At 44.1% G+C, this 17,766-nt stretch overlaps 1 protein-coding gene across 1 annotated transcript in view; it reads right to left on the reverse strand.

Annotated features, from left to right (window-relative positions):
* Positions 1–17,766, reverse strand: part of BCHE (butyrylcholinesterase) — a 51,217-nt gene that overhangs the window by 7,179 nt on the left and 26,272 nt on the right. The window lies entirely within an intron of this gene.

Consider the following 17,766-nt stretch of genomic DNA (forward strand, 5'->3'; position numbering starts at 1 on the left):
CCTAGCTAAAGAAATCCTTCCATCCACAGGCACACACATTAAAGGATCACTTAGCACTTGAGTGACAATATAAGAGCAAAAGGTGAATCTATATAGGGCATGTAGGATCACAGCCCTTAATTATGCATGCTCTGTAGACCAGGACTAGAAAACCAGTGAAGCATCCAGATGTTGCAGGACTGCATCTGCCGTCATCCTTGACCATTGGCCATGCTGATTACAGCTGATGGAGGGGGACTGACCAACAGTATCTAAAGGTAAAGGGACCCCTGACCATTAGGTCCAGTCGTGACCGACTCTGGGGTTGTGGTGCTCATCTCGCTTTATTGGCTGAGGGAGCCGGCGTACAGCTTCTGGGTCATGTGGCCAGCATGACTAAGCCACTTCTGGCAAACCAGAGCAGCGCACGGAAATGCCGTTTACCTTCCCGCTGGAGCGGTACCTATTTATCTACTTGCACTTTGACGTGCTTTTGAACTGCTAGGTTGGCAGGAGCAGGGACCGAGCAACGGGAGCTCACCCCATCACGGGGATTTAAACTGCCGACCTTCTGATCGGCAAGTCCTAGGCTCTGTGGCCAAATTCTCCACCTCTGCTCTGGATTGTTTGTACCAGCCTTCTTCAACCTGCTATCTTCCACATGCTGTTGTCTTACAACTCCTGCCATCTTTTATTATTTTCCAAGCTGGCTGAAGCTTGATGGGTGTGTCCAAAACAAATGGAGGACACCATGTTGGGGAAGGCTGGGCTGTGTAGTGCTGAGGTATGTAAAAAGGGACACATATAGGTTCCATACATGTGTTGAAACAGTCAAGTGAACAGGCACAAGTGGGAACAGGAATTACTGGTGTGATCCTGCTGCATGTTTGGTCTATGTAGCTCAGTTGTAGAACACACATATCGCATGCTGTTGGCCCCAGGTTCCATCTGCAGCTAAAATGAGATTAGGTACAAGTAGGGATGGGAAGCTCTGATCGTTTGGCTTTCTCACAATTTCTCATTTCCCCAAACTGAAGTTCAGTTCTCAACATTTCTGCAACAGTGAACTTCTCCAAACACATTTGTATGCAATTTTCCCTAAAGTACATATTTTTGCAAAACAATTTCCCCCAATACAATGTATCTTTGTATACTACTTTCACCAGTGTATGCATTTCTATGTATCCTTTACCCTAGGACTGCAGGTGGATTTTGGTACACATTACTAGGCTGGAGAACTGCACGGCAAAATTCTGAGAACTGTGAATTTTGAAGGATAATTGCGTTTCAGTTTGCATATCATTTCAGAAAGTGCAACTTAGATAGTTTTGCCTTTAGATGAATTACATTACCCCCTTATCCAGGAAAGGTCCCTACCCAACATCTTGGAGAGTTGCTCCCAGTGGTAGGGTAGAGGGACCAATAGCCCGATCTGTTTGTTTGTTATTACGTTTGTTTGTTATTGCGTTATTACGAGAAGCGAAGTTACAGGGAGCCAGGCAGAGGGCCTTCTCGGTAGTGGCACCCGCCCTCTGGAATGCCCTCCCACCAGATGTCAAAGAGAAAAAGCTTTAGGGAAGCTTTTAATGTTTGATGGATTACTGTATTTTAATATTTTGTTGGAAGCCACCCAGAGTGGCTGGGGAAACCCAGCCAGATGGGTGGGGTATAAATAAACTACTACTACTACTACTACTACTACTACTACTACTACTATTATTCCTTTCCACCTTTTCTGAAAGGAGCTCTTGGTGATTTACACACTACTCCCCTTCTCCATAGATTAGGCTGAAAGATGGCCCAAAGTCACTTGTTAAGCTTTATGGCTGAGTGGGAATTTGAACCCCTGTCTCCCAGATCCTAGTCTAGCACATTAACCACCACATCTACTCTCTCTATGAGGCAGCTTCCCATCCCATCACCAATTAAGAAGCTCGGTATCAGCATGAATCAATAGGAAGAAGGAGCAGAGTTCTCTTCTGTTGACTTCTATTCATGTTTATCAGCCATCTCTCCAGAGAGGGCTCTGTCCAAGCTTGTGCACAGCAAAGAAATTGCAAAGCAAATTCTCCAAAGCAAGGGAAAAGCTACAAAAGCTTCTCTTAAAAGAGGTTTACAAAATGCCGTGAATGATTATTTAAACAACACTCAGAGAGGAAGAAGGCAATAAAAGAACTGAAAAGTACAAGGGCTGAGAAGAGTAATTGGGTCTCCTTTCCCATGGTCTCCAGCCAGGAAAACCAGCGAGAGAAAGCTAACTCTTTCTGAAGACAGTGGGAGTTTCAGTTTGTTTACCACCGCTGAAGTAGAGGTCAAGAGTGGCCATTTTAGGAAAGAGTGCTGGACTGCAAATGTTTACTTCAGGGTGTGCTTTAGAAAAAAAATCTCCTAAGTGGCATGGTTGTTAATGTATGCTACAGTTAGCAGCTGGAGGGCCTCGAGGAAAGAGAACTGGGTTTAAGGTTCATGTTCATCTAAGGAAAAATCACTTTTGCAGGAGGCTGTTGGAAACAGATCGCTCGATTTGTACACGGGCTGGGTAGTCATATCGCTGTTTTAAAACAACAAAGGATGCTACAGCTAAATGTGTTAAACAGGTAAACAACCAGCCAATGCAAAAATGAAAAGAACACCAGCTGTTCTTGCTACAGGCCACTGGCTGGATGCCTGGAATATCTCAACTCTGTGAAGTGAGTACCCAGATGTAGCAATGGGAAGCAACTTTCCTTGCTGTTGCGATCAGTGAAGCTGGTGAATGTCAGGCTGTGGAGGGAGGGCAGGCTCAAGAATAAGTATGTGCATATTTTGCCCACTCTAAGACCAATCCCATGTCCACACACACACACGCACACCATCCAAAGTTTGGGTCCCAATCGAAACTGGCATGGACTGTTGCCAGTGCTACCCATTCATCAAATCACAGAATCATGGAGTTGGAAAGGATCCCAAGGGTCATCTACTCCAACCCCCTGCAATGCAGGAATCTCAGGTAAAGCATCCATAACAGATGGCCATCCAACCTCTGTTTAAAAACAGAGAGTCCACCACTTCTTTTGAGAGTCTGTTCCACTGCTGAACAGCTCTTACTGTCAGAAAGTTTTTCCAAATATTTAGTCAGAATCTCCTTTCCTACAACTTGAAGCCATTGGTTTGAGTCCTACCTTCCGGAGCAGGAGAAAACAAGTATGTTCCCTCCTCCATGTGACAGCCATTAAGATATTTGAAGATGGCTATCACATCTCCTCTCACTCTCCTCTTGTCCAGGCTAATACCCAGCTCCTTCAACTATTCCTCATAAGGCTTGGTTTCCAGACCCTTGACCATCTTGGTAGCCCTTCTCTGCACACATTCCCTTTGCTAAGCAAAACTCTGCCTGATTGTGAAAGCCACCATGACAAGCATGACTGACAACGGGGCCTCCGTTAGCGATTTTGAGCAGCACAGCCACATAGTTTTCATGATTGGACATATTTTAATGGGTTGGGTAGGACTTGTCTGTCTTAACATATTGCTGGAGGAGCATTTTATGCATTTTGCATTGTTCGGTGTTTTAAAACTGCTATGGTTTCAAGCTGTTTTTATGTGCTGCATTTTACCTTGTCTAATCACCTTGAGACTTTTTTTTGCATAAAGTGACTGATAAATGTAATGGATAGTCCTAATTCATTTTTTCTAGTCCGGATAATTACTAGAATCCTCCTCACCTACATACAGATACACACAGAGAGAGACATGTATGGAGAGAAGGGAGTAGTAACTATAGCAAACTAGCATCAACTATAACTCATGGGTCGTTTCATAAGCTCTGCTTTTAGTTACTACATTCCGGGCATTTAACTCTTCCTGAAAGCCCACTGGACAGACACTAGTGAATTCAAGCTTTTAGTCTAAAATATCCCTTAATCTGATCTGGCATGGCAATTCCTAGGTTCCTCAGTTGCCCACTTCTTCGCTAATTCTGCTCTGATTAACTTATGGCACCCATTTAATTGCATGTTTATTTGTGGCTCCTGAGAATAGTGACTTAAGCAGAGCTGACTAGTACTTCAGTTCAAGATCAGGACACTAATAGCACTGTCAGAATTCATTTAAGCACTCCTGCGCTATGAAGCAAGTCATGACATTCCAAATTGTACTTTACAGGTGGGAAGGGGGCTATGCTTGAGGATGCAGGTATCAGTTTGTAGGAAGTGATTGAAAACATCATGTGTTTAATATCATGCCCCGTCGCACGAGACTGAGATATATGTATATTCCTTGCATTGCTAGAGAATACTTAGTACTTTAACAGGAGATACACAGAAATTCCCACTTATCAGATTCACCAAAAACATTGCAGAACTTACAACAGAGTTTTTATGCATGTTCACTGCAGGCTGGTCTGTTCTAATGGGACAGCAATCTCCCCTCATCCACCCTACACCTGTCTGTCGTCTTACTGATGTCCAGTCCTTCTCCGTCTAGAATACCTGGATACAGCTAAAGTTTTAATGTTATTGTCTTCTTTTAACTTTGCAACAAAAGGAAGAAGCAAAGGAAAGAAGGAAGCTATGAGATGAAGCAGGCTGACATCTGCCTCGATGAATTTAAATGTAGATTTTGCAGCTCTAAATGCAACACATTGTCCAAGATTTTGTCTGAATTCCCACCAATATTTATCTTCCATCTGTTCTTTGATTTGCATGTCAATTTTTTTACCCTCAGATCTCAGATAGAAATAATCTCAAATCTCATCTGGGTGCCATGTTTACAGAGATTAAATATTTTTAGATGTGGAGCTATTAAATATATTTCATATTTAGTAATCTCTCCATATTTGCTGTGCTCCATTCATGCAGGGTCATATTCCATCAAAGGACAAGGCTCTCTCTCTCCAAATTTACAAGTTAGAAAAATCTCAGTTAATAGCATTAGGCTGGCATTATGCTAGTGGAGGATCAATATGAGACCTTTGGGACACTGAAAACTCTGCAGAAGCAGTAAAACTGCCTTTAAAGGTTGCTTTTTAATAAACATTACATTTGTAGGCAATTGCTTATTAGCCACTAATTCCATAAGAAACTGTTTATTGGCAGCTGACTTTCGTAGATTCGCTGCTGACAGATAAATACTTTTTGGTCCAACAAAGTAACCTTAGTGGAAATCTTTACTTGGGAAGGAAAACTTCCATAATTAAAATGAATTTTTTTTACCATTATCGTTTTTGCACTAATATGATTAATGCAAACTGAAAGCACGATGTAAGCAGACATTAACTTTTTTTTATTAAAAGCCACATTGTTATAGATAACTTATCATTCACAGGCAAAAAGGCAGTCAGCTTAATTTTTAATCTCTACAAACAACTTTCACAAGTTTGTTAAGTCCTCTTTTTTGTTACAATTCACTGAGAACCCATTTCACCAAGGAAACTGATGTTAACGTAAGTCAGTGTAACATTTAAACCAGGGGGAGCCAATGTTGTGGCCATTCATATGCTAATCACATCTCTCAACATCCCTGAACATTGGCCATGTTGTCTGGCGCTGATAAGAGTTGGAGTCCCATACCATACTGAGGGTACCATATTGCCTACCTTTGAGTTAACTACTTTTATTCAATAATAACATTGTTCAAGTACAGTCATATATTGGATTACAGATGCTTCAGGTTGCATTTTTTCAGGTTACGGACCCGCCAAAACCCGGAAGTACTGGAACAGGTTACTTCCGGGTTTCGGCGGTCGCACATGCGCAGAAGTGCCAAATTGCAAGCCGTGCATGCGCAGATGCGCCACTGCAGGTTGCGAACGCTGCAGGTTCTGAACATGCATCCGGCACGGATCACGTTCGCAACCCAAGCGTCCACTGTACATTGTAGTGCAACACTTGTGTCCACAAAGCTTCACTAAAAGCATTTTTTCCCCATAAGGCTCCATCCAAACAAAACCTGCCCACAACAGAGAGTTATTAATGAACTGTAGTGGCTGCATCTTCTTGACACCTTAAGAAAAGGAAGATTACCAGTGCTTGTCACCTTCAGATACCAGCAAACTATCAACCTTTCCTGAGCACTCCAGGACACCAACAGAATAGGTGAGCTGTCCTGGAATTAACCAACCAGAGTGCTGCCTTAGCTTCAATGAAGACAATTAGAGTTAATAACAATCGCTCTCACTTAGAGAGGCGTCCCGCTGCATGCTGTTCCTTTTATTTCATTGTCATAAAGGTAAGGTAAAGGGACCCCTGACCGACTCTGGGGTTGCGGTGCTCATCTCGATTTATTGGCTGAGGGAGCCGGCGTACAGCTTCCGGGACATGTGGCCAGCATGACTAAGCTGCTTCTGGTAAAGCAGAGCAGCACACGGAAATGCCGTTACCTTCCCACCTCAGCGGTACCTATTTATCTACTTGCACTTTGGCGTGCTTTCGAACTGCTAGGATGGTAGGAGCAGGGACCGAGCAATGGGAGCTCACCCTGTTGCGGGGATTCGAACTGCCGACCTTCTGATCAGCAAGTCCTAGGCTCTGTGGTTTAACCCACAGCACCACCCACGTCCCTTTCATTGTCATACAAACCACTAAAAAGAGCCCTGCTAGATCAGGCCTAAGGCCCATTTTGTTCAGCATCCACTGGCCAACTAGATGCTTATGGGGAACCGACAAATGAGACATCAGAGCAATAATGCTCTCCCTATGCTATCTTGCAATACTGAGGCAATCCAGACAACCTAGTGAATGCAGTAAATCAATTCAGAGGTGCCAGCAAACCACTATAATAAGTTCAGGGGAACAATATTTGGGAACCGTGGAAGATGAGCTATAATTGCCATGATCCCACAGCATAAAATGATGCTGCCATGTTGTGTTTTGCTAACATAGGGCTCATGGGAGGGAGAAGAGTCTGTTGTGCCACTGTGACACATCTTTGGGGTATTTTCTGTTGCCTGCTGTGTGGAAAGCCTTCCTCAATAAGCAGTCCTTTGTGCAGAGCCAGTGTGGTGTAGTGGTTAAGAGCGGTAGTCACGTAATCTGGGAAACCGGGTTCGTGTCTCCGCTCCTCCACATGCAGCTGCTGGGTGACCTTGGGCCAGTCACACTTCTCTGAAGTCTCTCAGCCCCACTCACCCCACAGAGTGTTTGTTGTGGGGGAGGAAGGGAAAGGAGAATGTTAGCCGCTTTGAGACTCCTGAAGGGGAGTGAAAGGCGGGATATCAAATCCAAACTCTTCTTCTTCTTCTTCTTAGGGAAGGGGACTGATGCAGCGAGTGGGGGAGGAAATCCAGCCATCAGCAAAGACACTTTGAAAGCTCAGCATCTCCCATCTCCAAGCACAGCAAGCACATCAGATCCCCTTATCCATTTTAGCTGGATTTTGCAATAAACCTTTGTCAGTTCTCTGGGATAGTGAACTTACTTGAGAGGAAGGTTAACTCTTAGATATAACCATGCATCTTTGTTGAACTGAGCACCACCTTTGCTAGTCTATTGGAGAAGATCGATAAATTGTGCTGTTTATGACTGGAAGTAGAGTCCTCCTCCTTTTTTGTCCATGACAGAAGGATGCTCCTAATTAGTTTGAAAGCTGGAAGAGCAAACCACGTATGATTACTCTGCTCCCAGACAATCAAGTCACAGCTAGCTGTGTGTGCAAAGTCATCAATCAATCAGAGAATGGCAAGAAGTATTTGCGGCATTACAGAGACATAACATATCCAGATGTCTCACATAATTTCTAAAGGCCAGGAGGACACACGATCTTCAATGTAGACCTTCTCCTCTTCTGTACTCACAGTGTAACAACTGCAGGGCAAGTAACCATCATGAGCCTTTGTGCAATTCCTGGGAGAGTTAAGAAGTAGAATTCCAGTGACAGAATGCACAACGCTTCCTGCAATTTCCCTGCTCTGAGATGCAGACAGGAATGAGAGGTGCTGAAGATTTACTACTGAGCAGTCTCTTTCTAACCCCCACAAATGGCTTATTTTAGCCCTGAGCTAGTAGGAGAGAAAGGAAAGCTTGTTCGTTTGGAGAGATGAATCATATTCCCAGGCTGTTATCACCTTATATGAAGGTAAATTGAAGTTGTGCATATGCATGTTTAATTAGCAAGGGAAATCAGCTGTTGCATAGCTGGCATCATTGTTATGTGGTTGCAGCTTCTGAGATTGGCCCAGAAATGGCAGCTAGTGCAAAATGCAACAGCTCGACAGCTCATTGAGGCAGACTATTCATCATGTTACACTGCTGCTAAAAGAACTGCAGTAGCTGCCAATAAGCTGCCAGGCTAAATCCAAGGTGCAGGTACGAGCATGCAAAACCTTGTGGAGCTTGGAACCAGGGTATCTTTACCAGCCAGGCAGTTCTTACTGATGTGTTTCAATGTTTATGTAGTTACCGTATTTTTCGCTCTATAGGACGCACCTTTTCCCCTTCAAAAATTATGGGGAAATGTGTGTTTGTCCTATGGAGTGAATGCAGGCTCCTTGGCTTCAGCGATAGCAACGCGAAGCCTCCGAAGCGCAGAGGGAGTGCTCCCTCCGCGCTTCGGAGGTTTCAGGTTGATTTCGCTGAAACCTGGAGAGTGAGAAGGGGTCGATGTGCACCGACCCCTCTCTCTCTCCAGGCTTCAGGGATAGCCGCCTGAAGCCTCCGTAGCACAGCGGGAACTTGCGCTGTGCTCCAAAGGCTTCGGGTTCCTTTTGCTGAAGCCAGGAGAGCAAGACTCTCCCGGCTTTAGCAGAGAGGGAGAGCTGTGCAGCGCCCCTTCAGCGAAGTGGGAGGAGAAATGGAAGGGGCTCTGTTTCTCCTGCTGCTTCGCTGAAGGGGCGCTGAGCAGAGAGGGGGAGAATTTTTTTTCTTGTTCTCCCCCTTTAAAACAAGGTGCGTCCTATGGTCCGGTGTGTTCTATAGAGCGAAAAATACGGTATATACCACCTTGTGATATTTTATATGAAAGTGCCATTGATACAGTGGTACCTCGGGTTACAAACGCTTTGGGTTACAAATGCTTCAGGTTGCAGACTCTGCTGACCCGGAAGTAGCACCTTGGGTTAAGAACTTTACCTTAGGATGAGAACAGAAATCGCGTGGCGGCATCACGATGGCAGCGGGAGGCCCCACTAGCTAAAGTAGTACCTCAGGTTAAGAACAGTTTCAGGTTAAGAACGGACCTCCAGATCAAATTAAGTTCTTAACCAGAGGTACCACTGTATTTATAAATAAATACATCAATAAATAGCACCTCACACCTTATATACCCAACGCACCACAACGCTTTTGAGGAGAGGGCCTCCCGCACATCCCAATCCATCAGCAGATCTGTATTCATGCATGCAGAGGTTACAAATACTTGGAAAGTGTAGGATTTGTGAGGAATATATCTGCTACTTTTTCATTGCTTTTTCAGAATAAATGATGCTTTTATTAATTGCTTTTTTATAAAGGTCAAAAGGCCTCCAAAGCAGCTGTCTTTCAGAATAATAGCGTGTGTAGATTTTTGACAAGGGTTGTAGTTGCTGAGAATGCTGTAACTGATAAGATAACCACAAACAGCTCCAGGATGATGGATACACATATTCGGCAAAACTCGTGGTTAAAATGCTCGTAAGTCATATAGGTTGTGGTTGGGACCCAGACACGAAGCCTCCTTGTACCTGTGGTACTGGAACAACTGGTGGTAAAAATGCTTGCATTTGGAACAAATGGCGGTTAACACGTGTAACTAGAACAATTTGCGGTTGGATAAGGCTATGCTGCTTACGTCAATAGGTAAATGCTAGGGAGGCTTTGACCAGATAAGGGCAGTAAGGAATGGGCGTTAGGGTTCTGGGAAATGAGTATAAGCAGGCGGTCTGGTAGGCTGTAACCTCTGTGCCGCCCTTCAACCAACTAAAGGACAGGGGCGGGATTTTGCACTCAGGGAAAGGATAAAGGCTCCTAGGACTTTAAGCCTTAGGAACCAGTGTTTTATATATCACAGAGAGAAACCATAGCTTCCAAGTTTTTTCTTGCAGGACCTCGGCAGCCATTTTGGATGCCACATTCTCCTGCGCTTTTGCACTGCACTCTCCCCCTCCCCCACCAGCACTTGGGGGGGGGGCAAGAACAAGGTATGGGTCACATGACTCACCGGGGAACACATCCTAGAAGGCGTGCATCCCAGAAAACGTGTGTCCTGGTTTTGCATTAGGAAATGCTGGATGATACGACATTCTTTCTTTCCATCTTAGCTTCATGGCAAGTAATGGGCCAGCTCAACACATCTGCCTGCCTCAAATGAAGATCAAGAAGAAATTCCTCTCCTCAATTCCACCTGCAGAACTTGAACAGACTGCCATTTGATTCTTACTTCAACAGTGAGGCTGCGACAACTTCCTCCACCTTGCCGAGCAGGCCATCTTAGGAGACTCTGGGCCAATGGTAGGGGCTGTTCTAGCCCCCAGAAACTGCTTCCTAAGTTTCGTTCTGCCTATTGACAGAACCAGACTCAATTCTGAGGAGGCTGACATTAGGAGGCTGAACTACTCTTAAAATAGCACTTGTTCGGGAAATAGAATTCCAGCAAGCCAACCAATGTGTTTGTGTGTGTGTGTGTGTGTGTTTAGAAACTGTGCTGCTTGACAGGTTCGTGAGACACTGAAAATTAACAGGCCCCACTTGACGAAAAACAGTACTTTTTCATACAGCGCATTGTTAAACTATGGAATTCAATCCCACAGGATATAGTGGTGGCTGCAATTAGGATGGCTTTAAAAGGAATGCAAAAGGGATCTAGTATTAGAAGCAGCGGACCTTTGAATGCCAGGAGCAGGAGATCAGAGTGGGAGGCTGCTGTTGTGCTTGTGTCTTCTTTGTTGGCTTTTCAGAGGCATTTGGTTGCTCAATGCTCAACTGGGTGGGCCTTTGGTGTGATCTAGCAGGACTCCTTTTATATTCCACAGAAAACACTGATTATTTTGCAAAGTGTACCATCATAAAATGTGCCTGCAATCTACATTTAAAGAACACACCTGATTGTTACTGTTATTTATTGTTCATTAAATTTCTACACCTCCTTTCATCTGACAAACACAGGACACTTCACAACATACAAACACAAAAAAATACCACCGCCCCCAGGTTAAAAGGCCATTGATTGTTTAATGAGCCAATGGCCTAGGAGCAGAGAGGTGTTTTTGCCTGGTGTCTGAAGATATGCAACAAAGATGCCACGTGGGCCTCCTTGGGGAGAGAGTGCCACAAGGGGGGCCACCACAGGAAAAATCTACTCTTATGTTGCCATCATCCAAACCTCTCACAGTAGAGGAGTAAGAATTTAAGCCACATCTGATTAAAAACATGAGCTGAACTATTCTGGGTCAAATCAAACACCCATCTATTCTAATTGGGGATGTTTCAGATATTTCCCCCATCTCTTGCTTCACTCCAGATCTTCTATTTCTAAGGCACCTGGTCTTTGCTTCCAAACTAGAATGGATGCAGTAGGAAATCTGCATTGTTTGGAGTCTCTGCCCACAAACAATTCCACAGTATATAATGCAAGCTTTCCAAAGTTCCATGACTTGGTCTGTGTCTTCTCCTCGTCAACATTACCCATGAGTTTGCCTGTGTGTTTCAAAAAATGAATATAAAATAAAAGCAATCTTTCTCCTGCTGCAATCTTTCTCTTGGGTGGTATCATGATTCTGTGGGTATGGTGTTTTATCACTGCATAAGGGAGCAGACATGTGGCCATTAACACACTACACAAACCAAATATTGGTGCAAGCGCATCTACGGTCATATCAAAATTGTTTGGTACTGTTTTCTGAACATTGGCAGTACAGTGGTGGTGAGGAGACGCAAAAGAATGAGAAAAACTAAGTGCATTGGGGAGATGAAGTACAAAGAACCTCTGTGCACAGCCCACACTGTGGAATTTGCCACCACAATACATCTTTAAAAGTTTGACTGGGTTGCTGACCATAGCAATTGGCTGTGGTGGTTGGCTCTGGGAGTGTGGGTCTCAGGAGCATACTGGAGGAAGAACCTCTCCCTTTGGGGCAATTCCTGGGCTATCAATTAGGATCCTGACCTGGATTTTGGTATTATCATAACTGATCACCTCCCCCCCCCCATTTTCTCTTACCTGGCAGCACTCATCCATTTCAAAGCTGTCCTCCTCCTAAAGACCTAGATGTGCCAATGGAATCTTTGTTGTTTGAACCTAACTCATGGCTCATTCAGCCAGTGATGTGCGGTCCCTTGTCTTTACTACAAAGAAGCAAACCTTAAGAGTGCTACATGAGACAGCTCTCCAGAAGATGACAGCCAGGAATATGGGTGCATTGCAAATACGTACTTCAGCCAACTGGTGGCTGTAGCAAATTTATATTCCAACCAGCAGATGGCAGTAAAGAGATTCAGCCAATCAGAAGTATAGGCAAGATCCCAGCTACCAGCTCACAAACCTCCCCCCTTAGCAAGTGATTTCCCCAAGGCATGATGCACTCACATATTAGTGATTTCAACTAATTGCAGCATAGGAGACTTTGCTGAAGAGTTGCACAAATGCATGCTTCATGCACTCAACTCAACAGTAGATCAGCTGTCAGAGATCTAGTTGCAATTCAGACTAAAAGCAAGCAATCAACCTCTTCATTGAAAAGAATTCAAGCGCTGCTAGTGATTTCTTATTTAATGAGAGTGGCAAGGGGTGGGGTGGGAAGCACAGGTGTCCCCGGACCCTTTGCTGGTAAGCATATTGCAGCAGTTCCAATTCAGTGTTGCAGCTCCTACCAACATGGAAAGTGGACTTCTTCACAGCAATGCATCTTGGGTTTCTTACAATAAGGGTACACTACAAGCTTCCACCACTTAGTGACTTCCCTTTTTCTCTATAATCTTAGGTTTCTCTGTGATGCTACATTAGCACATGTGTTCATATCGTTCATATACGTTTGGTTTACCATATGGAGATCTAGAAGCCTGGAGCCACAGTTTCTACAAATTGATATGCAAAGTTCAATACACACACACACACACAGAGAGAGAGAGAGAGAGAGAGAGAGTTTTGCTTCACCCAAACCACCCTACACTCACATTGATCACAATGTTGGAGAAATATAACTTACTTTCCTATTACAACTACAATATATACCTGGCCATTTACTTTAGCTATCTTCCCTGTTTAGGGAAGCTTTTAATGTTTAATGGGTTATTGTACTTAGTGTTTTGTTGGAATCCGCCCAGAGTGGCTGGGGAAACCCAGCCAGATGGGCGGGGTATAAATAATAAATTATTATTATAATATTATTATTACCTTTTCTCTAAACCATCCTCTATGGCATTCTCCATCTTGCTTTTCATACTCCATTGCCTTGACTTACTAGCAGTACATTTGAAAAGGATCTGGAGGTCTTGGTGGACCACAAGCTTCACATGACTCAACAGTGTGATGCAGCAGCAAAAAATAAAATAAATGCTATCCTAGGCTGCATCAACAGGAGTATAGTGTCCAGATTAAGGGAAGTAATGGTACCACTCTATTCTGCCTTAGTCAGACCACATTTGGAATACTGTGTCTAATTCTGGGCACCACAATTTAAGAAGGATGTTGAGAAGCTGGAATGTGTGCAGAGGAGGGCAACCAAGATGATCAAGGGTCTGGGAATTAAGCCTTATGAGGAGCGCTTGAAGGAGCTGGGTATGTTTAGCTTGGAAAAGAGGAGAGTAAGAGGAGATAGGATAGCCATCTTCAAATATCTTAAGAGCTGTCACATGGAGGAGGGAACTTATTTGTTTTCTCCTGCTCTGGAAGGTAGGACTCGAACCAATGTCTTCAAGTTTCAGGAAAGGAGATTCTGACTAAATATTTGGAAAAACTTTCTGACAGTAAGAGCTGTTCAGCAGTGGAACAGACTCCCATAAGAAGTGGTGGACTCTCTGTTTCTAAACAGAGGTTGGATGGCCATCTGTCATGGATGCTTTAGCTGAGATTCCTGCATTGAAGGGGTTGGACTAGATGACCCTTGTGGGTACCTTACAACTCTAAGATTCTATGATGTTATGACTTGGGCCTCTTTGCTTCTAGAGCAGCCTTCTTCAAAGCTGGGTCTCCAAATGATATTAGGAATACAGCCCTCATCAACTCTGACTATTGGCTAAACTGGCAGGGGATGATGGGAATTGTGTTCCAGTATGCCAGAGTCTTCTGTAGGGTACCCGTCCCCCTGCTACCCAACAGGTTCCATGCATTCTGAAACCTCTTCTCAATCCTCAGATTTACCAGGAGGCTTTAATCCCAGCCAAACTGACAACATTCCCTTCACTCTTAGAAGTGCCACTGCTGCTGTTTAGTTGCCTGAGCAGCTGAACATTCCATGCCATCACACCAGCTCAGTCAATCAGTATACAAGCACAACAGAAGAATGATGCAAGGTAATATACAATAGTGGTGCAACCACAAACTGGAACCACCTATATGATGACTTATAAAGTGAACTCCCTCTCCAAAGGTCTCTAACATCAGTTGTCAGATTGTCACAATCCAATATATTTGAAATGATAGGTTTATTGTGCAGAAAAGTTCCCTTTCGGATACACACTGACTTTAGGGGGGGGGGGGTAAGAATGTGCTATAGGTGCTACGTGAATGTTCCCATCTGATTTCCTCAGGTTACCAAATGATGTCACTTGAAATAACAGAATTAGAAGAAGCTTCACTCCAGAATGAATAAAATGGGAATCTGACACCCTCACTCTTTATGAATGCTCAGTTTCATTTGAAGTCACTTTTGCTGTCATTGGGGCCCATTGATGTGCGATTTGATATAATGAGCTCTCTCTCTAGATTTCTTTTTAAATTCAGAGCATTTCTCCACTTCAGCTAGTCATTTATCATCTCATCAAATGATGTGAAGGATTCCCTGTGCAATTTCATCATGCCTTATGCCTAATTCACAAAAAAAGTCTATTCAGGGTTTTCATACCTATAAGCCTAAAATAAAAGGCAAATGATAGAAATATTTCATTTTGCAATTTCAGATTTTATTCATGATGCTAGTTTGCATCGATGAGACTCCAGGATTTATGATTTGTGGGGAAAGTAGAAGATTGAGCTCACCGACTTCTCTGCTGCCATCTCATTCTCGCCTAGCCCATTTCCACCCATCTGTCTTGTCCATTTAATGTAAGTTCTGTGAATAAAAGGCTGCACCACTACAATGCAATGCTTCAACTAAAGAAATGTTTGATTTCAGTTCCTTTCACAGGGAAAGTCCAATAACCTCAGAGAATTCAGGGAGATATACAAAGACTATGCTGAATGGGAAATAAGGACTTGATACCATCTAGTCCAGCATTCTGGTCCCATAGAGGCCAACCACATGCCTAGAAGAAGTCCTCATGCAAGACAGGAGGATGAGAGCTTTCTCCCACTTATTTCCCCTAGCAACTGGTAATCTAAGGTAGACTGATGCAAAACTGTTGCCTGGTAAAACTTAAACCTTAAGAAGCTATGCCCCCTATCCTGAGATGCCATCAAAACTCAAAATTAGGTGGCTCATATGCTAGAACTATCAGGTTCATAAATGGCTGAATGTGCACCAAGTCCAGATATCTGTCTAACATCTTAAAATTACCATAATTCAAAATTAAATTAATTCTGAGTTCATTTCCAGATTTTTTTTGTACATGCACTTTCTACATACTGTATTTTTCGTCCTATAGTACGCAACGCCCCATAGGACGCACCTAGATTTTTTGGGGGGGGGGGGAATAAAGAAAAAAAAATATTTTCCCCCCAGGCATGGGGCTGGTGCAGGGGAAGTCCGAGCTTCCCCTGACCCCAGCCCCCAGAACAGGCTGCTGCCTGCAAGCCTTGCGAGCCCAGCGGGACCTCCCGCGGGCGTGCGAGGCTTGCGGACATCTGCCCGAAGCACGGGGCATGCTCCGCAGTGCGCCCCGTGCTCCAGGCTGCAGCCTGCCGCCGGCAAGCCTTGCGCGCCCGGGGGGAGTTCCCGCGGGCGCGTGAGGCTTGCGGACACTTGCCCGAAGCACGGTGCGTCCTCCGGAGGGCGCCCCATGCTCCGGGATGCAGGCTGCCGCCCGCAAGCCTTGCGAGCCCGCGGGAACTCCCGTGGGTGCGCACCGACGCCTCTCGCTCTCCAGGCTTCAGCAAAAGCCTGCATTCGCCCCATAGGACGCACACACATTTCCCCTTCATTTTTGGAGTGGAAAAAGTGCGTCCTATAGGGCGAAAAATACGGTAACTAATCATCTAAATTCTGCGTACTCAGGTGCTTCTCATGAGGTGGTGTTATTTTAACCCTTTTAGCTACTCTTTGCCAAATCAATTAGGTTTAAAGTTTGGATCTGAACTCCATCTGCAGTTGATCACTTTTGAAGCAACAGTCAAACTCGCTGTAAGACAGGAAAACAATTTCTCAGAGAAGGAAGCTTTGTGATGCATGAGATCGCAATGTATGCTGTGAGTCTACTGCACTATAAATCACACATTGCCAGGATGAACTAACTTATTTGGTTGCTTATTATTATACTCTACCTTTCCTCCCAAAAGAACCCCCCAAATTGTATATGGTTACAAAATCTGGAAAAAACAAAGAACTCTCATCCAAGTTTTTAATGTGGGATTTGATGAGCTAAGTACAGTTTCTGATGGGTTAAGTTCACACGTCACTTCCCATATTCATTGATAGTAGGGTTATCGCAGCACTGAGTTTTACCCAAAGTGACATTTTGAGATGAATTTGCTCTGTTGACCAACCAGTCAGATAATGTTGAAGAGGAACAACAAGTTTTTCAATAACATTAGCAAACTTTGTGACCTAGTTCAACACGTCTTGAAGGGTTTCACCTAGAGCTCTTTTCAAAAGATCACTTTGTACAAACAACGCATTTGAGGAACAAGATTTCTCAAAGAAGTACCAGATGTTAATACATCCTGGGGGAGTTTTCCAAGTCTGCTTTTTGTTTCCTATGACTAGCACAATAAAACAGGGCCAAATAAACACATTTATGTAAATGTTTTTAATGTGTGTGATTCATACAGTCTGAGACCAGGTGGGCTTTTTGGCAAAGAATTAGAGTTACCCTAGTAGAACTTTTTCTCTGTCTGTACATTGCCCTGACCCGTTACTCTTGATTTGCTGTTATTGTATGAGTAGCCCTGAAGTGAGTTAAACCTGTTGTTGTTGTTTAGTCGTGTCTGACTTCATGACCCCATGGACCAGAGCATACCAGGCACTCCTGTCTTCCACTGCCTCCCGCAGTTTGCTCAAACTCATGCTGGTAGCTTCGAGAACACGGTCCAACCATTTCATCCTCTGTCGTCCCCTTCTCCTTGTGCCCTCAATCTTTCCCAACATCAGGGTCTTTTCCAGGGAGTCTTCTCTTCTCATGAGGTGGCCAAAGTATTGGAGCCTCAGCTTCACAATCTGTCCTTCCAATAAGCACTCAGGGCTGATTTCCTTAAAAATGGATAGGTTTGATCTTCTTGCAGTCCATGGGACTCTCAAGAGTCTCCTCCAGCACCATAATTCAAAAGCATTAATTCTTTGGCAATCAGCCTTCTTTATGGTCCAGCTCTCACTTCTAAGTTTGATCTTCTTGCAGTCTAAGGGACTCTCAAGAGTCTCCTCCTCAAACTTAATGTTATCAGTTCAGGTCATTCACTTTTAACCCAGCCTTTTCCAGCTTGGTGCTATCCAGATGTTTAAATCTATATTTCCCATTGCCCCTGATGACTGGCAATAATGTCCAGGGCTGATGGGAGTTGTAGTCCAAAATATCTGGATGGCACTAGGTT

This window comes from Podarcis liolepis (assembly GCF_965112155.1).
Source record: "Podarcis liolepis genome assembly, chromosome: 5".
Lineage (NCBI taxonomy): Eukaryota > Metazoa > Chordata > Lepidosauria > Squamata > Lacertidae > Podarcis > Podarcis liolepis.